The sequence below is a fragment of the Triturus cristatus genome, chromosome 3_2, assembly GCF_964204655.1.
Source record: "Triturus cristatus chromosome 3_2, aTriCri1.1, whole genome shotgun sequence".
In the NCBI taxonomy this organism is placed as follows: domain Eukaryota; kingdom Metazoa; phylum Chordata; class Amphibia; order Caudata; family Salamandridae; genus Triturus; species Triturus cristatus.
In genome coordinates, this window is record NC_140584.1 from 18678435 (window position 1) to 18705159 (window position 26725).

The window sequence follows — 26725 nt, forward strand, 5'->3', positions numbered from 1 at the left end:
TCAGAATCGCGCTCGCGCACGCCACCGTAAGCTTACGGTAAGCGTACGGTAAGCGTACGGTAAGCGTACCGTAAGCGGGCTCAGATATATATATTGATTTAAAGGCTATTTTCTCAGAATCTACTGAACAGATTTACACCAAACCTACAAAAGGCACTTCCTTGACCTAGGGACTACCTCTCTGCCAAATTTCTAGTAATTCTGTTCAGCCGTTCGGGCTGTAGCTCGTTCTAAAGGTCCTATGGAAAAATGCATGGGAAAAACGCGTTTTGGGACCCCCCTTTTATCTCAGCCCCCGCTTGACGAATCCCCCCGAGACTTTCAGGGTAGGAGCGGAGCGTAGCGCCCCACCTATTTTGAGAAATTCGCGAGGATTCGTCGACCGGCGCCAAAGTTATTCAAAATAGAATGTTGAGGTTTTCCTATGGAAACGTGGTCCTAACTATAACTACCTACTGGCGACCGCCAGTAGGTAATATATATATAGATATAGATATAGATATAGATATATATATATATTTTACCTACTGGCGGTCGCCAGTAGGTAGATATACTTAGGACCTATTTTCCATAGGAAATCCGCAACATTCTATTTGGAATAAGGTTGGCGCCGATTGACGAATATTTGCGAAATTTTCCAAACTTTTGGCCAGCTCCGGTCCACTCCTATCCTGAAAATTTCACAGTGATTCATCAAGCGGGGGCCGAGAAAAAAAGGGGGGAACCAAAACGCGTTTTCCCCATGCATTTTCCCATAGGACCTGTTGACGCAGCTACTGCTGAACGGAATTACACCAAATTTGGCAAAGAGGTAGTCCTCAGTTCAGACTCGTGCCTTTTGCTTAAATGGTGTAAATCCGTTCAGTAGTTCCTGAGAAAATTAGGGTAAAAAAGTTAGTGATATCTATGGCCTCGAAGGATCCGCGCACCCTCCCCGCACCCAGCGCGCACCCTGGCATGCACGAGCTGTATTCTAATTGGCTGTCAACACTCAAGATCAGGAAGTGTTGGCAGCCATCCTGTGCCTCGGTAGAACAAGAAACCTAAAAAACAAACGCGAAAAAACGCGACAAGGGGGCAGGATAGACCTCCTAGGCCACAAGGACCCCCCGGGCCAAAAAAAGTTTTTTTATTTATTTTTTTAAATCGGTGAGATTCGCGCACCCAGCGCAAATTTCGGCCGAAAACAATAAATAAAAATTCCGTGCGGGCTACCGCGCTGAATATTCTAATTGGCCCCCGGGGGCCAAATCCCAGGGGCTTAATTTAAAGCTACACAGCCCCCTTCTAAAAAACAAGAAGGAACAAAAAAATGGTATTGGGCCGGAGGCCACGCCCCCTCCTTACACCACTCTGCAAACGCGCCCCCTGGCGCGTTTGCAGAGGGGGAACTAATTCCCCTTGAATACTGGGGGTCCCTGGGGGCCAACTAGCCCACCAGGAACCTCCAGTATGCGCCAGGGGGCTGTGTTGCAGAGAGGTGTAATGAGGCCACGCCCCTTTTTACACCTCTCTGCAATGCAGCTCCGTGGCGCTTACTGGAGGTACCTGGTGGCCTAGTTGGCCGCTAGGGGACCTCAGGATTCAAGGGGACTTAATCCCCCAACTTAAAATGGGGGCGGGGCCTGAGGTAATACTGTGCACACACACCCTGTGGCACGTTTTAAGTTGGGGAATTCATTCCTCTTCAATCGAGAGGTCCCCTAGGGGCCAACTAGCCCACCAAGTACCTCCAGTAAGCGCCACGGACCTGCGTTGCAGAGTGTTGTAAAAAGGGGCGTGGCCTCTAAACACCTCTCTGCAACGCAGCTCCCTGACGCATACTGGAGGTACCTGGTGGGCTAGTTGGCCCCCAGGGGACCGCAGGATTGAAGAGGAATTAATTCCCCAACTTAAAACGCACCACAGGGCATGTTTGCACACATGTCACCTCAGGCCGCACCCCTTTCCTTCACCATTGTGCAAATATTCCTCTAAAATCGGCCGTACTACGAATTCCGATTTACTCACCTGTTATCAGGAGAGAACCCAGTGCTGCATCTTTTAGCCCAGCACTGACCCTGAAAATTAATTCTAAGCGAACTTACCAGTAACTTGTATTTCCTTCCATAGGAATCCATTGTGTGGTATTCACCAGAAAATTTTCTAAGTGTCCAATTTTGAAACGTACAAATATTCCTCTAAAATCAGCCGAACTATGAATTCCGATTTACTCACCTGTAATCAGGAGAGGACCCAGTGCTGCATCTTTTAGCCCAGCACTGACCCTGAAAAGTAATTCTAAGTGTACTTACCAGTAACTTGTATTTCCTTTCATAGGAATCCATTGTGTGGTTTTCAGCAGAACAGTTTCTAAGGGCCATATGTAGGTAGCCTAATACCGGTCGGTAACGGCCGATTTTCGGTAAAAATCCCGTTACCGACCGGTATTCAGGCTTTTGGTATGTAGGGGGGACATTTCAGGATTCGGTAATTTACCGATTCGGTAATTTTACCGATTCGGTAAATACCGAATCCTGAAATGAGATGTAGGGGGAGTGTGTGGGTGTTGTGTGGATTCGTTATTTACCACCAACTAAAAGTTGGTGGTAAATGACGAATGGCTTAGAAAAAGCCTTTTTTGGCACTTAGAAGTGTGCAATGTGGCAGACATACAGGGCATGTATGTGTGCCACATGTGCACACATGCAGGAATCAGGGGTGCAACAGGGTGTCACTGTGACACCCTGCCACCCTTGATTGTGCTCCCCCCATTACCGAATCGGTATTTACCGATTCGGTAATGGTAACTGGCTTCCCATTGATTCCTATTGGCCTCCTGGCCCATAGGAATCAATGGGAAGCCAGTTACCATTACCGAATCGGTAAATGCCGATTCTAAATTACAGACCAATTCCGATTCGGTAATTTTTACCGACTGATTACCTACATAGCATTTACCACTTCATAAATACCGAATCGGTAAAATTCGGTATTTATGAAGTGGTAAATGTTAGGCTACCTACATATGGCCCCAAGTGTCTATTTTCACAAACTAAAAATATTCCTAAAAAATCGTCTGTATGACTTAAACACATTCTTTCAACTGTTTGCAGGAGGTTGGCCAGTGCTGGGTCCAGGATCCACCACTGAGTAAGAAAAAGTAACGATCTATCTGCCATAGGATAACATTGGTGATTCTATGTGGAAAAAATGGTGTCAACTTTTAAAATACAATATTATTCCTTAAAAATTACTACTGTAACCAAAACGCTTTTACTCAACTGTTTACAGGAGATGTCCAAGGACTGAATCTAGGATCCAGTTCTGTGGTTAGAAAAGTAATCTATAAAGTAACTAATTGTATTTAACTAGAAATTCACATTGAGCTCAATGTTGCTTTGTCTTTGAAATTGTGTTGCCCATTGCAACAACTGTAACTACTGTACTTAAAAGTATGTTGCCTATTTGCCAAGTATTTAAAGTAATTCATTCTGAGAAAGTATATTTTGTATTGTAATGTATAATGAAATTATAATGTAAATAAAAAAAATATCTAAAAATAAATAGTTTAAAAAATGTAGTAAATCAGTATAAAAAAAATCAGTATAACAATTAATACATTAAAAATTGTCATTTACAAAACCTTTGAAATTCACTGAAAAAACCATAGGTTTCTGGCCTGATATAGTTAGGAATTAGCACTTAAAAAACCTTAGAAATTCACTGAAAAAACAATAGGTTTTAGGGGTGTTATAGTTAGCTGGACATTTCACTCGAACAAAACCATTGAAATTCCTCCGATATAGTTAGTTGTACTAACTACATCTCGCGCCCCGCAATCCACTGCTGATGATGTCACATATTACATCATTCATGACATGGTCAGTGACATCACTGATGACATCTCAAATGACATCACTGATGACATCACTGATGGCATCATCCAAGTGACAATCAGGTACACCTCATCATACACTAGTATAACTTTTCATCACTCACTGTAAAATACAGAGTGCCAGATTTAAAACCATTGACACACCAATACAAGTTTCTAAACACCGACTCAGTGATTCCTAGATCTATTCACACATCTAATCACTTACCTATAGATTCTCTCATACATGCTGTCAATGATCAATAGAACACTATCACTTATACACCTATATCGACATTACACACCAGCACACATCCTAATCACTTATGAAGTCATACTACTCACTTAAGCAAACAATGGATCATACTTACTTTTACTGACCTATACACTTATAAAAACACCACTTCATCTATTCATATAGATAATAAATCATACTTAGTGTGTTATAAAAACACTATTACAAGTCAAGTCAAGTCAAGTCAAATGGTCTTTATTCGGATAAAAATATCCATAAAAGTACAAATCATCACCGCCGATTAAATATAATATACAAGCATAAAACACACACAATAAAAATCGATTTCATGACAATATTGCTGATGACGTGGGTAAAAATGTGCAAGGATGGCGATAAGGAGCAAAATAAATTCAATATACATAACATATGAGTGTCAACCCAACTTATTTACAATTTATGCAATAGACAGTCCAAGAACATTGAATACAAAATCAGTTTTGTCAATGTCAAAAGAAGTTTGTGCAAACGGCCAATAAAGTGCAGACAAATTCGGTGTAAACTCTATACAGACATCAGGCCTGACTATATCAATGTGCAAATAAGCAGTCTGAAAACATTGAATTGGATTAAACAGGAATGATAAATAAAATGCAATCGTATGGTGAGTCCATAGTTTTTCGTGAACGTACCGCAGATTGCAAAAATGAACTTACTCTAAGAATCATGACATCACTTCCTAACTGCAATATTTCATTGTATGCCAATTTGTAATCAGTGATAGTATGTGACCTAAAATAAGGAATCAAATACTGTTTGGTGTATCTAGTATAAAAATTACAAAAGAACAGGAAATGTAGGGTTGTTTGTTTTTGACCATTTCCGCATGGGCAGGGCAAATGCTCTAGATTTTTATTGAAACCAAGTGGGAAGCAGAGTGAGTATTTTATGCTCCCGTCCCTAAGGCGAAAGAGCAGGCTCCTGTGCCATCTTCCAATGTTTTTCTTAAGATAATCCTGTAACATGTCTTTTTTGTGACCAGGACTAGACAAAATAGAAATATATCTAGTTATAGATGGTTTAGGAAGCTCTGAGTGTTCTCTTTCCTTTCGGAATAGAGCAAACAGTGCCTCTCTCATGGTTTTAATGTTCATGCCCTCTGTATTTGAAGGGTGAAGAAAGATATGTTCCAATTCCACACTGGCCAGACTTTTCCTAACAGCATTAAGCCACGGTATAGAACTGCCCCTATCACATTTAAGGCAATCGTTAATTATTTCCTGAGTTAAGGTTGCAGCCGGATTTTGCCATATCTTTAGCCAGAACAAGGCTGGCCGAGATCTAATAAAATCCTCAACATAATACAGATTTAATTCTTTATGGCATATATAGGTGGGTGATGAGATCTGTGCCCCTAAAATCTTTCTACAGAGTCTATTTTCTTCTGTCTGAATACCACTGCAATTTGTGTACCCCCACACCTCGGTGCCGTATGTTGCAGTGGGTAGGCATTGAGATTTATAGATCTGTATTAAGGGTATCACAACCTCAGCCCTTTTTGGCTGTCGTAGGCTAATAATTGAGTTAACTGCCTTGGCGAGTTTATTTCTACCATGGACTACGTGTGCTGACCATGATCCAGAGTCTGAAAAAATCAAACCCAGGTATGGGAAAGTGCCAGTGCTTTTTAAAACATTGTCTCCTGATGCTATGTGATCAATGCGATGTTTTTTGGGCCCGCAGGACATAATATAGGATTTTTTAAAATTGGTGCACAAGTCCAAATCAGCCATAAAAGAAACGAAGCCCATAATTAAAGTGCGAAGTGCTTTAGGTGTGCGGCCCATCAGGACCGCATCGTCTGCGTATAGGAGTACGGGAAGTAATTTACCATTAATTTTCGGCACATCGCATGTAAAATTAGACAGGGATTTATTTAGTTCATTTATATAAAGGATAAAAAGCAGGGGGGCCAAGACGCAACCTTGTCTGACCCCCCTACCAATTAAAATATCCCCGGAGACCTCTCCTTCATTATTTATCCTTACACGGGCTTTTAGGTCTCTATGCAAATGCGCCAGAAAGTGGACGAGTGTCTTGTCTAATCCGTAATTTAGAAGGATCTCCCATAATCTTGATCGATTTACAAAATCGAACGCTGACGATAAATCCGTAAAACCTAAGTACAAAGGGGCTTTTTTGGCGATTGTGTACTTGCCTAGTATAAGGTTTAAATTCAAACACTGTTCAACAGTACCCACATTGCTTCTAAATCCCAACTGACAGGGATGTAAAATTTGATTTTCCTCTGCCCAGTGCCTGATTCTATTAAAGATCACTCTACCCAAAATCTTCAATGTATTGTCTATGAAAGATATAGGGCGGTAGCAGCTGGGATTTGATCTATCGTCCTTCTTGAAGATGGGTACAATGATACTAGTAGACCAGGTTTCCGGAATTGTAGTATTGGACAGGTTGTTAAAAACATTACAAAGCAAAGGGGACCAGAAAACAGTTTCAGATTTAATGAGATCAATTGATAAGCCATCAGGACCTGGGGCTTTGTTTCCTGCACTTTGGTTTATGGCATCTACTACTTCAGATATAGATATAGCAACCTTATTGGCTGGGAGCAAAAGATCAATAGTTGTTACTGGGGCTGTGTATATTCTTGCGAAATGCTCCTCCCATAACTTGCTAGATATATTACAATTAATGGGAGTTAAATTGGATCCCATGGACCTCATAGCTTTTACCTCGCCCCAGAACCCGGTTACATCCTTGAGTGCGGCAGTGCGTGCAAGCGAGTCCCACCTCTCCTTCAGGATCTCATCTGCATGCAATTTGGTTGCTTTTTTATAACGTCCTCTCAAGGCCGTGACCAAGTTCATGTCCCTCGGTTTTTCGGCCAATGCCTTGCGAAGGTCCCGGTTTGCCCATGAGCAAGTCCCGTTAAACCATCTATTATTCTTACTTTTTTGCCTGACAGGTTTAGAAATTTCCTGTTTGATGCCAGTGCATAACCCAATAAAAGCCTGAATGATCTCTGTGTCATAGCATTCACTAGACAAGCACGTTTCCACAAATAAAGGATAAGATTTTATGATTTGTGCAAGTAGGGCCTTATTATCTATGCCCTTCCAGATTACTTTGAGTTTGTTGGTAGATGCGACCAAATCCTTTGCCCCTATTTCTTTTCGTTTAGTATGTTTATTAACAAATCTGATGGTTGTCAAAATTGGGTTATAGTCGCTGTGGATGGTAGATAAGATTTCGGCCTTAACTAAACAATTCTCAAGGGCTGATGATATAAAAACATAATCAATTGTTGATGAGCAACCACGACCCCTAAAAGTGGGCAATTGATCTTTGTCGGGTGTACCACCTGCTTTTTCCATGACATTAATGAAATCCCTAGAGGATAAGTGATTAAACAATTCTTCTCCTCTTTTGCAAGGAATTACCGGGACAGATGTAGCTGTGATGTTATGCATTCTATTATGTAAATGTGCATTGAAATCGCACCCCAGACAAATTCCATCCAATTTGCCAAGGCTGTTTTCTTCCAACATATTATCAATAAAATCAAATAAAGTAATAAAATTCCTATTTGGCAGTGATTTAAAATCATTATTATAAAAATTTATAAAACATATCGTAATCCCATTCGAATATATTGTAGCCTGAAGATGACTATCATTTGTTTCCAAGGGTTTGATGCTACTACCTGCATTAATTTTTATCCATGTGGATAGGCCCCCGCTGGGTCGACCAGCTTCAGGACTAGAGGCAGTGCTGTTATGACAAACAAAACCCTCAAGAAACAGACTACTGGTACTCCATGTCTCCTGAAACATCAGAACATCAAATCTGCTGACCATATTAATCCATTCTACTATATTCATTTTTGATTTTAGGCCAGCGATATTCCAACTTAATATTTTTAGATGTTGATCAGAGGACATAGGTTCACTAGTGACGGTACAGGGGGGAGAGCGCTCTGCTAGACAGGCCGATCGGGAATTCCCGATGGGACTGGATCTAACCGTGGCCTGATTAGCTGTTGGTACTTCCTGGGGCTGTACTGCAGTATTTGAAAATTTGTTCGGAAGTCAATCCTGTCCCTCTAAATCGGTCAAAACAGCAAACCGATTATGTACAGGATATGCCAAGCTAGCTAAATGTGGGATTCTTTGGGGTGGTCTATAGAAGAAACCCAATGGTAAAGAAGTTATAGCCGTTGTGATACCAGAATGGTTGATATTACATTTTAATATGCTTTTTACCAAGGAAGGGTACCTGAAGTTTACGACTATACAATCGCCCATAATGTTTTTGATCGAGGGTCCTACCCATCCCACCCGTCGCACCATCAGGATTTCATTGGCGATCTCCATACCCATACCCTTATACTTAGATAGCCAATCAATGCACTTGTTCTTGAGTTGGTCCCAGCACTCATTTTGGCTTTCGTGCAGGGGTGGTACTCCGGCTAAGACCAAAACATAAGGACATGCTTCTGGCGGCAGGTTGAGTACTGCTGCAGCGTGTTTTTTGGCCCGAGTGACAGGAGTAGGCTCATAGTTAGGATTTAACGTTGGTTTTGTGGGTGCTGTCTCATGGGAAGTAGGAGGGGCTGTTGTTTGCAATGGGGTATAGCCAGAAGATATATTAGCCACGGGTACTTTTGGCAAGGGTAGTGTACTGACCGAAGTGCTCAACGTAGGGTTGCGCGACAAGCTCTCCTTATTGCCATCGCACTTCACACATATATTTTCTGCGCTAGGTATAGTACATTTGCCACATCCCCCTTAATGCCCTTTTTACTAGCCTCCATATCTTTTAATAACCGTTCGCCCCTGATTTGATCGATGATAATGGTCCCTTTCTTTTGGTGTCTTCTTTCTTTACTAGGCTTTCTCATCTATCCAAACGTTTAAAAATAAGATTAAACTGTTTGTCCATTAGACTTTTCAGTTGCTTAAAAGTGGAATCCACAATAGTGTCAATTAAATTCTCGTTTGACCTTCCCAACATATTATTTACAAATGTTGGCTCAGTTTGTGTGCATGAGGAATTGATTTCTGCTGTAGTGGTAGTCAAGGCTACAGTACTGTTGGTAGGGCCGTATGATTGTGTACTTGCGACGACCATCCCCCCATTTACTGCAGTTTTCCCTCGTAGCCACATACTCTGGGGGGTTGGTTGAGTTTTGTTGTTACGAGGAGGTTGTTTCCTCTTGCCTGTAGGCACTTTGATGTTACTTCTCTTCCTTTTCCCCCCGATAGTCTTTGGGTTTGAGGCCGGATTAACGAGATGGGGGGCAGCTTCAGTTCCCTGCTGGGAGTCGGCTATTTCAACAGAGACAATAGCGTTCTTGTTGGCCCCTGGAGCCCCAGGTAGATTCTCATGGTGGGTGGGATTAATGACTATTATGTTTGGTGTTAGTGACACAGGGGTTGTAGAATCATCATTATCAGGGTCACAGAGCGTGGGTGGAGACAATGCAATGTGGCCCAGAGATAATCTTCGTTCCGTGTCTTCGATTTCAGATGTAACCAGCATGAAAGCATTTTCAAGCATGCTTTCCAAAGACGACGAGATGATAGGAGAAACTCTAGGGCCCTGAGCAGATGAAATAGCAGAACGTTTCCCCATAATTAACTTATTCACTCACCTCACCTCGCTTCGTAGAGGGAAGGTGTGACCGAACCCAAACGGGATGGCAGGAAACGTACTTTACGGTGATAATCCTTCGTAGGCGTCAGTAGCGTCGCAGGCGTGGATGGTTGCAGTGCTCTAGCCTGCCGCGGCCACAGACGCCAAGGGTCGAAGCAAATACTGTGTTTAGATCCTGGAGGCAATTATTATACAGGAACACCAAGAGAGATGGCCCGGCCCGGCCTCCTCTGGCCCCTGACGGCCACAGACGGCCCGCCTTTTGCCCGGGCTTCGCCCGGTGCGACCCGCGCGCGATCCCGCGACGCGGGGCCTGTTGCGGTTTTATTGCGCCTCCGGGCGCGGTGACGGCGATGTGGGAAGCAGGGCAGGCTGGGAGGTGTAGTTGTTCCTCCTCTTGACCGCCGCTCGGTTACCGGCTGCAACGGCGAGAGGGAATGAGCTGGTGGCAGATGGCGGCTACACACAGGTCAAGGGCCCCCAGCAACAGCAGAACACCCGCTCCACCGGGCCTGTCGCGGTTTTATTGCGCCTCCGGGCGCGGTGACGGCGATGTGGGAAGCAGGGCAGGCTGGGAGGTGTAGTTGTTCCTCCTCTTGACCGCCGCTCGGTTACCGGCTGCAACGGCGAGAGGGAATGAGCTGGTGGCGGATGGCGGCTACACACAGGTCAAGGGCCCCCAGCAACAGCAGAACACCCGCTCCACCGGGCCTGTCGCGGTTTTATTGCGCCTCCGGGCGCGGTGACGGCGATGTGGGAAGCAGGGCAGGCTGGGAGGTGTAGTTTTTCCTCCTCTCGACCGCCGCCCGGTTACCGGCTGCAACGGCGAGAGGGAATGAGCTGGTGGCGGATGGCGGCTACACACAGGTCAAGGGCCCCCAGCAACAGCAGAACACCCGCTCCACCGGGCCTGTCGCGGTTTTATTGCGCCTCCGGGCGCGGTGACGGCGATGTGGGAAGCAGGGCAGGCTGGGAGGTGTAGTTGTTCCTCCTCTCGACCGCCGCTCGGTTACCGGCTGCAACGGCGAGAGGGAATGAGCTGGTGGCGGATGGCGGCTACACACAGGTCAAGGGCCCCCAGCAACAGCAGAACAGTATACAGTTATCCATACAGTCACTCATACAATCACTGAGTCATATATATACTTATTTATATACAACAACTGACACATACACTGGCTTTTATTTTCCTAGTTTGTTGGACATGTACCATTGAGACATGTATTGGCTCATCACCACACCCCATAAAGATATTCACTCACCCAAACAACTGTTATAACATGTAGTTTTAACTTCATATACCTACTGAATCAACTATTCACACATCTTTGGGCAGTCAAACACCCCCCACCGAACCACACACACATTCACTCTCTTATACAAATACTCAGTTAACTAATCAATCAATAATATAGACTTTCACGTAGCTAGTAACCAACTGGTGCAGCAGTTTACACAACAACTTACAAAGTGATACAGATATTCACACAGTTTAGTCACTATCCAATATATTTAGTGAGACACTATAAATTAGTCAAGTAAACAGTCAATCACACTGCTACTAAATCCTCCATCCAGATATTTATATTTATATATCCACTCATTCTTCAATGCAAATTGCTATATATATATAATACATATTTAAATAACGAACCAAACCTCATTCACTGGATGATGTCATCAGTGATGTCATCAGTGATGTCATTTGAGATGTCATTTGAGATGTCATCAGTGATGTCACTGACCATGTCATGAAGGATGTAATATGTGACATCATCAGCGGTGGATTGCGGGCACGCGAGATGTAGTTAGTACAACTAACTATATCGGAGGAATTTCAATGGTTTTGTTCGAGTGAAATGTCCAGCTAACTATAACACCCCTAAAACCTATTGTTTTTTCAGTGAATTTCTAAGGTTTTTTAAATGCTAATTCCTAACTATATCAGGCCTGAAACCTATGGTTTTTTCAGTGATATAACATATATATAACACACTCCTCAATCAACACAGGAATGACGACGCCACGTCTTGACAGTCCACATTAGATTTTAATCATCGGCAGTGTCGATGATTAAAATCTAATGTGGACTGTCAAGACGTGGCGTCGTCATTCCTGTGTTGATTGAGGAGTGTGTCTTTTATATTATGGACCCAGCTTGTGAGGTCCATTCGACGACGCGCCCGCTGATCAGGAGCTGCGGCGGCTGCTCGCAAGCATTGTGGAAATATATATATATATATATATATATATATATATATATATATATATATATATATATATATATATATATATATATATATATATATATATATATATATATATATATATATATATGATCAAGACCACGGCTGTGGTCGAAACGTGTCTGTGTGCCGCGAAATAAAAATTACTAACCTTCAGACCAGTGTGGCTCGAGAATCTCTTCTTGGATCCATTTGTTGCATGGGATATATATATAAATATACATAGAAATAATACCCTACAAGGCTGTCAAACTTGTTGCGGTACACTTTGCTGTCAGTAGAAGTGGTAGAAATAGACCAATTCCCTGTATTTTCACAGCAAAACCAGAAGACTACCATTGCACATCAGTCTCCATAATACATCACACTTTATTCCTCCAATAAACACCAATGCGATTTGACTCCAAGACAGTCTTGTTTACAGTCAGTGAGTCCATTGTTAGTTTCTCTATATATACATTTGAGCCCCTCCTGCCAACAAGGAGGCATTCTGGGACACGTAGTTATATACAAATTACACAAAAAATATAAAATATGGCAACTCTAAGTTATCATCCGGGTGACCAGACTCAGGCATGATAATATTCTATAGCACAGAGAGCAATTCGAAGTGCCATGATATACACATTACTAGACCACTAACATTGCATTTGATGTTATTATAACACATTAGCGACTGAGTGCCAGGTTCCTAATTGTGCCGGCCATCTGGATTAGTGTGACAGACATGTAAACAGAAGACCCCATCCCTGGACAGAGGCTTGACCGTTCGTGATATTGTGTATTACTAGGTGTTATGAGTCCAGTATAAGAAGTGTATTGGGTCAGCCCAGTGTCTGTAGCCATACTCCTGGGATGATGTCTATCTGCTTTATCTAGTGTCTGCTCACCCGGGCTAAATTCCTTGCTCGCTGTCAGTTCTGATATTTTGTAAAATACTGTAGCTGTGCCTGCATTTCGCTATGAGCTAAATACCATATAGTGCAGTAGGAAACTATTGTAACTCTTGGCACAGCGGGGATGATTAAAATTGGTGTCCCTGCATCTATGGTGTCGGCTATGTGCCATGTGTCATGGAGCATATATGTTCCTCCATGGCTGAATTTCACAGTAGTCGATGATCAATAGTTGATGAGGTATTACACACAATTGATTCCTTTCTAAAGACAGGAAGAAGTGTAGGATACTCCAAGTGCTGTTTACTAAATGCATGTCATAGCTGACTTCCATACTGCCAATAGTGTCTTGAATAGCCCCATTGCTACTATACTACTACACATGTGATGTCAAGGCTCTGTTCTCATGGTGTTGTGTTGTTGCCCTTTAAGTTGGAGTCAATGGTCCAACTGACTCTAAATACCCCCTATAATTTGTTGCACATTACAAGTCTCATATGTCTGTCTCTATAGGTGGAGAGAGAAAAACAAGCATATTTTGTGGATGTGCTCATTGTAAGGGATTTAACTTCAAAGTCAATAAACATGTTTGTGGGGTCATGATTATATTGCCTGTTGTGATACTTTGCTATCAGGAATGATTTGTAATCAAATATGTATCCCACCATGGGGAAGGTTAAAGAAACTAAGATTTCTAAATTTAAATAAGGAGTCACTGAAGTTCAACACAAACATCATTCACACATCAGGATCATGACACTGTCTTAACTAGAGTAAGGTGTTTATTCCACCACATGTTTTTGAGAAGGCGTTAAGTGCAAATTATGTGAGGACATTGTGCGTAGATGACACACGAGCAGTGATGAGCTGTTAATCTCTTGTAAAACAAAAATAGATGTACAGGCAGAAAGTTTATATCCCAGAGGCTACCAGACTTGATAGCACAAAAACAGACAACCATCAACATATTGGCTTTCCCTTCAATATCTATCTATCTATCTATCTATCTATCTATCTATCTATCTATCTATCTATCTATCTATCTATCTATCTATCTATCTATCTATCTATCTATCTATCTATCTATCTATCTATCTATCTATGTCATTCTGTCTGTCTGTCTAGCTAAACTTGATGGGTGCAAAAAAAAATATTTTGAAAGTTAAAAATTCCATTCCTGATTCACAGAACCAGGAGTGGGGAGACTTTTCCCACACAAAAGGTGTTTGCTCACACGGAAATTCCACTAGTGGTGGTGAAATTTACTGTTTGGTTATACCTGGGTATGTCGCCAGAAAAAAACATGATGAGCCTTCGCAGTCCACTTGTAGACCAATATTTTTATTAAGTTTCCCACCCTGGCTGCTCCTAGATTTATTCCGGTGAAGTGCATGAGGACATTCAGTTTCAGGGAGGAAATCATAAATGTGCATGCATGTCCCCTTCACTGCTCTTCTGTAATGATCTTTACATTTTACAAAGTGCAAAGCTTGTTAATTAAAGGAAAGCATTGATCAAAGCTCAATTATATGCATTCATGCATTCCTACAATAGTATCTAAAGCCCGTGCCAAGAAGCAGATGGGGCACCAGACTTAACTTATTTCTCAGCCAGAACTTGGTCACTGGAACGACTGCTGCAATCCGTGTATAAAAGTTAGTCTCTAATTTCATTATTACAGGAGAGTTGTGATATCTCTAGTCGCCAGTAATAAAGAAAACATCGAGCTGCTCATTTGTTAGATATGGAAGTCGAGTTCTGACCATAATGCCTCCAGTCAGAGCAAAAAGCTAGGGTGAAAGGGAAGTCACTGAACATGAAATAAGAACTGCCTTTTCCTTCTTCTACTATGTGTTTTTAAAGAACACTGATCAGCAGAAAGGAAATAGTTATGCCAACATCTTTATTTTTGACACACTATAAGTTATTACAGGAAAGACAGAATCGCACTGCAGGTTTCAACACATCCTGAAAATATCTTTCTGCAACAATTTACTAAGGGCCTGATTCTGATGTGGTTAGGAAAGCCTCCTAACAGCATTTGCTCTGTCCAAATCGGATCGGGAATGTGTCTTTCCAACCGACTCGGAAAGGTTTCCAACCGGCAGAGTATGATGCGAGTTAGGCGTTAGGAATATCCCAATCCAAACCCGACGGCATTTGGAATGACGAGCTGTACGGAGCAGAATTGTGCGTCTCTACAGGCTGCGTTTCCAAACGGCCAAGTACGATCCTGGATTTGGACAGCCTTTCCAAATCGTGCTGTCCGACTTGAATCAGCAGTCAGAATCAGATTTTGGGGGCCCATAGAAGGGGATCCTGCACATGGAGCCTTTCCAATCGGGCCCTTGGGGGTACCCATGGGTTTTACTTTACCAGCCATGCACAGTATGACAGGCCTAAGAGGGGTGCCTGCCACAGGGTGTCCGATTTTTCCCAGCCACCCCTTTCTTCAATGGGAGCCTATGCATTCGGTCAGAACAAAGGCTCCCATTGAAGTCAATGAGAGTCCAACCAAAACGTATCTGGAAGCATCCGGATGCATCGTACTCGGTCGATTGGAATCTCCAGATCTGATTCGATTGGAAACCATTCACAAACCCATTCGGTCAGGAAGCTTTCCAAACCGCATCAGAATCGGGTCCCAAGTGCTTTTTGGTGAATATTTTCACAATTTTACTCTTCATTTCTGCAAACACACTTACTCTTCCATATGAAACAGCATAGCACTAATGGTTTAAGTGGTTTATATGAAAGGTAATTGTGTGGCCAGGTAGTAGAGGGAACAAAATACGCTCTGCCTTTCCTAAAAAGGATATTGCAAGTCACAAGGACTTCCATGACCATTTAGAGGAACACGAGTGAAGGAACCTACTGCAGGAGTATTTTCTTTAACCCATATTTGCGCCATTCCAATTTAAGGTACAGATAATGGGGAGGAAGTAAAGCACTGGGTATCAGCTGCACCACTCTGTATTCATGTTTGCCAGAGTAGTATTATCACACCCGAATGCCAATAATGTTAGAACGAGGGCTTATGTATACATAATTACTGACGTTCGATTACTCATTGCATGTTTGTGGCTATCAACAGTGTGCACTCTATAATTTAAGCCTTATTTCTTGCTTTGTCACTTGATATTTTTAAGTTAGAATTAGTCCAGACAAAAATCCAACCTTGCCCACATTGGCTGAGATTTGTCTTCTTCACATAGCAATGTTGGGCTGCTTTACTTGGGTTGCTTTCCCAAAACTGGACTGTTCACAAAAGACCTCTTTCAAAATAATGCCTAGAATAAAATCGGAATTTTACTCATGTGGGGTTGCTTGTACATATATAAGATATCCTAGGAATTCAAAAATAATTTCATAAGTCTTTCTGGGATTCTTGAGTTGTCACAGATTCTCAAGCGTGCTCACTTGCATAGATAGCTATTTCTGGTTGCAGAATAGAAATAAGAATAATAAGTTTACATTTGTGCCTTCAATGATGTAATATGTGTGAACAGGCACAAGGGAACCCTGTAAGTCGTACGGGACCAAGGGTAGCAATATATTACTAGAAACAAACGTCCCTGTCAAGGGAGGGATGAGGTTATAACCACAAAACTGTAATCAGTGTCGATTATATTGTTGTCCCAAAGGAACTTATTTATTTTATTTACTTATTCAATAAACATGAAAGAACATACAATAACATAAAGTGAGCAACAAGTGAAGGGGTTCTGGAAATCAAAAGATTTCCTGACCTCAGGCATGTAGTGGTAAAGTGACTTTTAAGTGATATAAAGAATACAGTAGTCACGATAGAGAGAACACATCTTGTATTCCACAACATTCAAGAAATAAGAGTCGGAGTTAAGATGTAGTTGACGACGTTTGGATCCCCAACAAGGGTTATGGGATCATCATCTGGACAGGTCAATCAAAGATGCCTGAGAGGTAGCTGTGGCTCTGAACTGAGGACCGAAATTCAGGTGAAACAGAGGGACGATGTCCTGCCCATCCAGGCTGCGGACCAGTGTCCCAGTGAATAGGGGCGATGCCCCGCCCGTGGACCCTTGTCTGCATGGGCGCATAAGATGAGAAAAAGGGCTTCCTCCGTTGTTAATGGATGGAGGGGTATTTTCTCGTGCCAAGATTAAATATCAGGGCTCACGATGGCGCACGATATAGGCAATACCTGTAGCGATGAGCTTGTAGAGATACTGAGGAGTTAGTCCCGTTAGCAGTCCTATAATGTAATGCATTTGTTCAATTGAATTTACATGTTTTCATTCATACTCCATAAAAAATCTAATTCTCACCAAGAAATACGCTCAACTAAACCCTCATCATTTGGGAGCTGCCGCCTCACAATTCTTGCTGAAGGGGCCAAAGTTTTTTATTTCAGAAATTCCCAAATCACATCTTGGCAAGGCCATATTATCCGTTCATCCTTCTGAGGTTAATTAACTGAGAACTATTAACTTGGGTAAATAATAAGACTTGTTATTTAATTTCATGGAAATGATAATACTGGCGCATAAACTGCTGTAAAAAAGTTATTATGAGATAAAAGCAATGGCTCTATTAAAACAGATAATATGATTCAATAACACAGAAAATATATTTAATTAGTGTGAAACTGAAAATAGAATATTGACTGTACCTGATCATTGTTTGAGAATTGCTTGAGCAGCTTTTATGAGAAGTTTAGAATTAAGGGTGGAGGCAAGATGGTGTCTGTGTGAGCAGTCGTGGAGGCCCCTTCTCCCCTACTCAGAGCTCCACATTGGAAAAACCTGCCCAGATTAATTTCACGTGGCAAATGGAGGACTAGTGATTCTTGAGCACCAAGGAAAGACTTATGGGAGGCCCTGGCTGAGGATGGCAGTTTAGCTTTGCAGTGAAGCACAGGCAGTGTTGTTGGCGGCAGGAACACTAGCATTCACCCGTGCTGTGGAGGTCTGCTTACCTGCTTACCTGCTGTATAGGCGTGTGTCGAGACCCCGGTGGCTCGCAGCTTGGAGCTCCACCAAAAGCTGGATACCTCCTAAAGCGGCTTATGCGACGCGAGATACAGCACCGGAAGCAACTGTCACTGTGATTTCTTCTTACCCCCTCACTTACAAAGTCAGGGAGAGGCAGCGCAGCAATTGTTGGTGGAAATAAACGAGCCCTGAAAAATAAAAAGGCTCTATGATGGATGTAAAAGCAGTGATCGAGGGCAACCGGTGCTGAAAAGAGATCTACAAACTCAACAGCAGCAGGCAATTACTGAATTTTTACCGACTATGTAGGCAGCAGCTGGAACTCCCCAACAGAAAAACCACGGAAGAGTCTGGGCAAAAGTCGCTGGACATAGTGGGTGACAATCCACAGACCAATTCTCAGGTCAGTGAACTTGTGAGTGAGTGCCAGGGAGAGGAAGAGCTCTCATGTGAGTCTGTTCTGCCAGGGGAGGGTGATAGTGAGCCTGTGAGACTGATGGGGAACCAGTTTGGGGAAATGGTTCAGGGGTGAATAGTAGAGACACGCCTAAGCAGGCTGACCCACTGATTCTCTAGGTGTGCATCGTAACAGAATATGGAGAGCTGATGGTAGACAGCGCTGATGATAGACATGCGCTATTAGTATCTCAGACTTTGGATTGGAGGAACCCCAAAATAGGCACACTGGTTGAAGGGGCAGTGGGCCATAGGGGGTAAATCCATCCCCCTAATTGATGGCTCAGACATTAGTTCAGTGGAATCAGATGGTCGGTGCATCTTGTCTACCTCTAGCTCAAGCCCAGGGAGTCAGTAGGATTGTTAGAAATGGGATCTCTGGTTGGCTAAGGCTTGCGCCAAAGCCAGGCAGAAACCACCACTCTAGTCAGGGCTGGGGAGTTACACGCCAAAGATAACCCCTGCTCACCCCCTTGGTAGCTTGGCACGAGCAGTCAGGCTTATCCCGGAGGCAATGTGTAAAGCGTTTGCGCGCGCACACAGCAACAACACCCTAGGCCTACCACAAAAGGAACTCCACACAAGGTTATATATAAAAATAGCCTTTGTATTATAATAAGCACATTAGATAATAACCACACAATTTACACTGTGCCAACCGGCACTGGGCAGTATTTACAAGGGACTATTTATACAAGACAGGGCCAATGGACCACCGTCAGAATCATCACAAATCACCAATTGTAAATGTAGAACAAATAATAAATGTAGCGCACAACCAGTAATTACTGGTAATGTTAGGAACTTAGCATGAGATCCTGTAATGCAAAACAGTGGATGCATAAATCACTTTGCGCATAAACCTCCTTAGGCACAAAACTATATTATGCCCAAAACCTCACTAGCAACACATATTACACAATAGGCATTACAGTAGGTATCACAATCATAAGCATTTTGGGAAATAAATTTACATAAGAAAACAGTGTGCCCCAATCGGGGGCACAATGCACTGAATCTGGCCCCAGGCCAACTGGCCTCTCACAGGGGGCTGAAATGCCCAATGTCCAGAATGTCTGGGCTGGCTGCGTATGCAGCAAAGAAAAAGGGCGTAAATGATCAGGCCTAAACATGGCAGCTGCCCACTACTTGCTGGGCAGCTGTGCAGGCAGGAATGTCAAAAAGGAGGCCTGGGCTCTCAATGGCCCTTTAAACAAATATGCCCCACATTGGAGCCACACGGGGCTCTGAAACAAATATTGCGCAGCGATTGAGCCACCTAGGCTCTGTGAATCACTCAGCGTGCCAGCCGGGGGAGCCACATGGGCTCTGGAAATAATCTATCCGTAGGGAGCACACTGGCTCCTGAAAGAATTATGCGCCAAACTGGGGTAGCACTGGCTACTTAGATAACACTGCCCCCGATAGAGCCATGGACAGGCTCCAAAAATAAACATTTGGGCCTCGGGTTGGAGCGGCCCGCAACAGCGGGGTCGCTCAGGCATGTCTCGCTGTCGTTGGAGCAGCCCTCTGTCGAGCGAGGCTGCTCGGGAGGGAGGCACCGGCGTGGTGCCTCGATTTTGCTTCCCCCCAGCCGGCTTCACTTACCAGCTCTTCCTGGCGGGGACTCCTCTTCGCCCGGTCCCTCTTCTGGGACCGGGACTTCACTGGGGAACCAAGGAGGCTCCAGGCAGTGTCTTGTGGTGGCGGGGTGGGCTCCCGTCCTCCTCCACACCCGCAGCCACGCTTCTCATCCTCTTCTCAGGTCCGTAGCGAGGGGTGGGCTCCCGTGTGCTCCCGTCTCGTCTCTTGTCCCAGAAGCGCGGGGTAGGCTCCCGTCCGCTTCCTGGTTCCATCACGAGGCCCCGCCATCAGTCAGGCGGCTTCCGGGCCGCGGCGGTGAGGCTGTCCCTCTATCTTCCTGGCACAATATGGGGTGGGCTCCCGTCACTAGCAAGAAGTCCCTGGCGGGGTGGGCACCCGCTAGGAGTATAAATCAGCGCAAAGTCCCTGGCGTGGTGGGCACCCGCTAGGGGTATAAATCAGCGCACAATGTGGGGTAGGCACCCGCTATGGAGGCACTGATGCGGGATGGGCTCCTGCTCGGTCTTCAGCATAGATCAGTGGTGCCAACGCGGGTAGGCTCCCGCTCGTTCATCCTCAGCGCCGGGATACAGGGTGGGCACCTGCTTGATAAATAGCAACTGTGGGGGGGGATCCCCACGCTGGGGATTCCCTTAAAATGGAAAATGGTCGCAGCTCCGTGCTGCAGCCAACGAGTAGAAGCACAGCTCCTCCACAGAAAGGCACCACCAAAAAGCGCTCCTTAATTGCAACTCGCAAATTGCGAGTCGCAATTAAGGAATGGCTCCCCATTCATTCCTATGGGCCTACAGGCTCATAGGAATGAATAGTAAATTGCATGCGCAATTTGCGAGTACCAATAGGTACTCACAAATTGCGCATACAATTGCAAGGGTGTCTAAAGGACACCCTGTTGCACCCCTGGAATTGTGATGTGCACCCATGTTGCGCACACACATGCCCCAAGGGCATGTGTGTCTGCAACATGAAACTTTGAAAAATGCACTTTAGTGCATTTTTCAAAGTTTTTGCAAATTACCGACCAGTTCAATTGCTTGGTAATTTGCGGGCCCAAAATGCAAAATTGCTATTTAAAAGTGGTTATTGCATTGCATTTAAGGAATCGCAAATTGCGATTCCTTAGATGCAATCGCAATTTAAGAAATCGCAATAAATTGCGATTTCTTAAATTGCGAGTGCCTTACAGTTTGATGCATCGCTAAAGCCCTTTCTGCGGGCTCAAACTGACGATTTTTGCTGATCACTCCTTTTGCGCTTGCAAAAAAGGTTGATGCATGTGCCTGCAAGAGCTATAATTGTCTATTTTGGGAACTATTTGTTAGACTGTTGAAGCCATGAGACCATATCTCTCCTGCTGTGCTAAAGTTTATTTGGTTTTCTGTAAAATATGCATTGAATTCAATTCTATGTGGTTGGTTCATAAGTTTATCTATTCGCTTTATCACTTAGCTTTCAGTTTAAGCTGTATTAGCCTAAACGTATACTGAGATCTAAATATAAGTTTTTTTTAATGGTTCTAAAAGCCTTTTTATATACTATTGGCAAAATGCCTTTACTGTGGCAGCATTGCGGAATTGTAATGCCCTGTCATTGCCAGGAAGCAACACTTGCAAACTGTAGGAAAGCCTAAAGACCTGGTTGTTCTCATCCAGCCTTTAGGCTGTTTGTTTCATTTGTACAGAGAGTTCTAGAAAAGTCATCAGTTGTTTGCTTTTTTGTAGCACCAAAATACCCCAGTGGGGGTGATAGATTGCGCTTTAGAAATCTTCAAACGTAAACCTACGAATTATGCTGATAAAACAACAAATATGAGAAAGTTGCTTGCCAAGAAGGTAGAGTTCAAGTGGAGTTGCATCAACAATGGGAATGGTAATTTTCAACTGTACTGGCAGATGAGGGATTGCTGTCTTGGATGAAGTGATTTAAAAAGAAGCCGAACCCCTACCTATGTGAGATTATTCTTTCCTGAGGATAGCAACTGCTTTGCAAATTCCTCAGGAAAGATGACGACAAACCTGGAGCCTACGAAATACGACAATATTGCCATGCTAGATGAGGGATCAGGATAGAATTTAGGGCTACAATGGAATAGTGACATTGTTAAGGTTCTGGGGTGGGGTGTGGCCGGGGATACACTGTGCATGTTCTTGTTGTTTTGGGGGTTTCATTCTACAAAGTCCTGTATATGTATGTGGGCTATCTCGGCGCTGATATATGGATAAAACTCAATAAAATTTGTTGTAAAAAAAAACATCGAGCCTACAAAGAGTATGTGAATCGGTATAAATGAGAATCAAAATAAATGATGAAGACGGACAACAGTCATCCCACCTCCTTCAAACAGCTGAATCAAGGAAGTGGTCAAGACAAGCAGACCATCTCACTTTCCATCAGAATACTGTCTCCAACTAAGATACAAATATTTCTTACTTATCACATCTTCAACCTATAGGATATCTGCACAAATTACAGCCCATTCACCAGTCATTTCGTGTGTGTAGTATGCAAATGGTGCTTAGGAGTACCACTCTTCTTACTTCATTAACTGTAAAGGATCCAAAATACTGCAGAAAGGCATCACCTACATATTAACTCATGGGAACATATCATGCTAGGGTTTCAAGCACTTCATTGGCAGCTAATAGGCACATTCGGTTTTCAAAGGCACTTTACATCATACAAAGACCCACCTAAAGCAAAGGCCCATTGTTTCCCCAAGCAAAATTCTACAGAGACTCACCAAGCAGAACACCATATTCAGTGTTGAACTGGGCATTTGGTCAGACAGTCTGACACTGCCAGGTGGCAGAGATTAAAAAGGCAAGTGTACAGGCTTTTTTTCCTTTGGATCAGTGGGTAGTGACAGGACCAAAAGAAACAGTCCACACATTGGCCTTTTCAAGCTGGCTCCTGTGACGGGGCCGGACTGCCTTTAAAGCCAGTCTAAAGCTGACTATGTCTTACACTAGCACCTCAACTATCTATCCATTCTAACAACAAGCATTTGCAATGCAATAGGTCTCGCATTTGCGAGAGTTTGAGCTATTGGCGTTGTAAATAACAATGCCTATTGTTTATGTGTTTTGTAAACTTGCAAACTGTGTGTAAACATGCACTATGTAGGTTTTATGAACAGAAATAAAATGTATTGTCATAAACAATGTCAATAGCTCAAACTGTTGCAAATGCGAGACCTATTGCATTGCAAATGCTTGGTATGCAAAGGCATGAGGTACCTGACTAACTCACAATTGTAACAGCGTTTTTGTGACACTGTCCTGGTGGCTTTATGCTGTGTTCGGCAATGATCCAGTCGCAGTCATAACATTCAAGTCAGCCCTTTCATCCTTGTATGCCTTTGTTGCTCCTGTAAAAGCAACTGTGAATGTGTATAAAAGCTGCAGGTTGAGTCCCAGGTATCGGCGCCAGAGGAAGAGATACGATTACACATGGTGTCCGGGGCACAAGAATATAGGAGTTGAGCTTAATCACTTCCATCTCTTTACAGTTGCCTTTACAGAAGCTCAAGGAGACAGTAATGTGATATGAAAACCAGGGGTGACCGTGGGTGTCTGCAGGCCCTTGGAGTGAAAGAAAAGCTTTTCAGGCTGCTCACATTTGTAGTTAACGGAAGGAAAAGGAAATGCAGGAATATGCGCCCAAGACCGCACGGTGTCTGCAGCGCTTTTAAGCAACGTATTGTAGGATGCGGGGATTAGTAATTGGCTAAAATGGGGCATCAAGCAACTTGATGTACTTTTACAGAGTGCTGCAAAATGCAAATATAAGAAAATAACTACTGAAAGCTACTAGTCAGTTACAGTTTGGGGCAGCTGTGGGGGGACATGAAAACATTGGGTGTCCTCCAACACTGGGATCCGAGACTGAAAAATGCAGCTTTTCTAAACATTCCCAGTTGCTTTTACGGGAGCGCACTATTATACATGGTGTCAGGGGCACAAACATATAGAAGTGAAGCAGAAAAGTTTCCGTCTATTTACAGAAGCTGAAGGAGCGACACAAACGTGACCAAGACAACAAGGGGCGACCGTGGGTGGCAGCAGTACAGTGATTGAAAGTAAAAAATGTTAAGCTGCTCACATTATAAAGAACAGTATAGAACAAAATGGTCCCAGCACAACATGAACAATATAAATCAAACATCAACGAATAAATAGACAGAAAATCTGAAGAAAAAGTTCAAGTGTTATTTAATCACACTGAACTTCAATTTTCATGTATTCAATTCACAATTTAAGTAAAAAACATTCCACAAGACATAGTAGATGTGCCCAAAAAAGGGGGGGGTTGGGGAGGGAAGGGTCAGTGAATTAGTGTGATAATTGAGGGATAAGTGAAAGGAACAATATATACACTTATTGACAATAAAATTGATAGGCATGTTTCATTCAATGCCACATATTTTGCATAGATCTAATCTCAAAATGCGATACAGTAAACATAGATGTCGCCATGTAGGATGAAAATCACAGTGCAACATGCACGGTTGATATTACTGGCAGTTGTGTTGTGTCGACGTTTCGACCCCTTGATTCGTGTAGGTGTTCGTTGAGACCTTACAAAATGGGGTCTTCCTCAGGACAGGGGTACAAGTGGGAAGGAGGAAGGGCACCTAAAGGGTTATTACAAAGAGTATAATGTGTCAGATCTATAGTTGGGGTCATGACATCTAAGCGAATAGGAATACATCTAAGTTCAGAAAATTACCGTTTCTGCCTTGCTGGCAGGTATCTAAGGCGCGGTGTGTCGTCAAAGAAAAGGGGGGTCCAGATCCTCCTAGCGGAACAACGAAGAGAGTGATGGCCACCTAAAAAAATGAGGTGCTTATTAGTAAAGGCCTCTCAAGAAATTGAGGTCCCAAATTTAAAGAGATTGGCATCAAACTTACTCTGCCAAAGGGGGAACCGATCCACTATTAATTTTCTGGAGGCAGTTCAAAATCTGCCTGTACACAGCCGTGGATAAAATTACGTTCGCTGGCGCTAGACAAGAGGCACAACATCCGCTTGATCACCGTAGAGAAATGAATCTACGAGTTAAAAGAGGAGGAATAAAAACAGTGCTACGGACCTAGTAGCCAACTCTATAGTAGCAAACAGGTGGAACTATTAATTGATGACTGTACCCACAGAATTTATCATTACTCTACTGTCGATTGCTATGAAGAAAAATGTCTTCTATTTTCAAGGAGAATACTACATACAAACAAAGAGCGTCTCGATGGGAGCAGCCTTCGCCCCAGATCTGGCAATCATTTACATGGACCATTTCGAGAGATCGTTTGTTTTTAATAACAATCCCTTTTCCCACCGGGTCAAACTGTGGAAACGGTATATCGATGATATACTGATCATTTGGAACGGCGATTCCACTGATTTGGCCATTTTCCACGGCTGGCTTAACCAATGTAACCACAACATCCAATTTACGGTACAATCGGACAGTAAAGAGCTAGCTTTCCTTGACATTAAGATTTATTGTGAAGAAAATAAATTGCACACTACATTATATCGTAAACAGGCTGAGCGTAACTCTCTTCTCAGATATAACAGCCATCACCCATGTGGATTGAGAGACAACCTACCGGTGGGCCAATTCCTGAGGATTCGCAGGAATTGCACCAAGAAGGAGGACTACATGGTTGAATCCGAGGACTTAAGCAACAGATTGCAAACAAGAGGTTACCCGAGAAGACTGGTAAAGAGGGCACAGAAAAGAGCCTGGTTTAACCCTCGAGAGACACTACTGACACCCAAAAAACAAAAAGGACATGTCACTACAGAGAATGATCTGCGTTACCACTTTTTCCACAAGAAGTAATGCAATCAAAAAAGTAATGAACAAGCACTGGAGTTTGGTAGCAGACGATATTGATCAACCTAATCCACCAATGCACTCTTTTAAGAGGGCTATGAGCGTCAAGGATCATGTGGTCCACTCTTTTCTAGAGACCGTCAAAAAACCAACTATTCAATCCCTCTGGAACCTTCAACCAGTGATTGGACACTTTAAATGTGGACATTGCAAGGCCTGGGACACCACCATTGCTACAAAAACCTTTGTCTACAAGGAACATACAATCATTCTCAATTAATTTACAAACTGTAATTCGGTCAATGTGATCTATGGCATTATCTGTCCCTGCGGGTCACTTTACATAGGTCAAATGGAACAGAAGATTAAATCTAGGATTCGATGTACCATAGTAGGGGCCCCATTAGTGGAACACTGCGGTCTGAAGAACCATAACCCAGAAGATCTACAGTGGTTGGTACTTGAAAAGGTCAAGTTGGGGCCGAGAGGCGGTAATTTGTCTGCGATCTTGAACCTGAGGGAATCGAAATGGATGATACGTTTGGACACAATAGCCAATGAGCTAAACGAACTCGACTGCAGTAATGCACAACTAGCATGTCTGTACACCTGAACTGGTCCCTGAATCCCATCACATGCTCATATTTACATATCTATAAGGGTGGTAGATTCCTCAGGGGGCATTTGAGGGCTGTTCCTAACCATTGTACTTTCTGATGAATTCAATGAACCTCCCCTTCCCCCTGCCTTTCAACATGTGCATCCATTGAAGTCTCTAGAGTCTGTGTTTTTTCTGATATGAAAACGCTGGTATAAATGCTGTCTCTTAAGACCTGTCCAAACGTATTTCCAAAATATTTTTGTAATATCTGTATTGAGGGAATGTGAATTTGTTGTTCACCGAGCCATCATCAATGTTAATATAACCTCTCAGCGCTTAATTC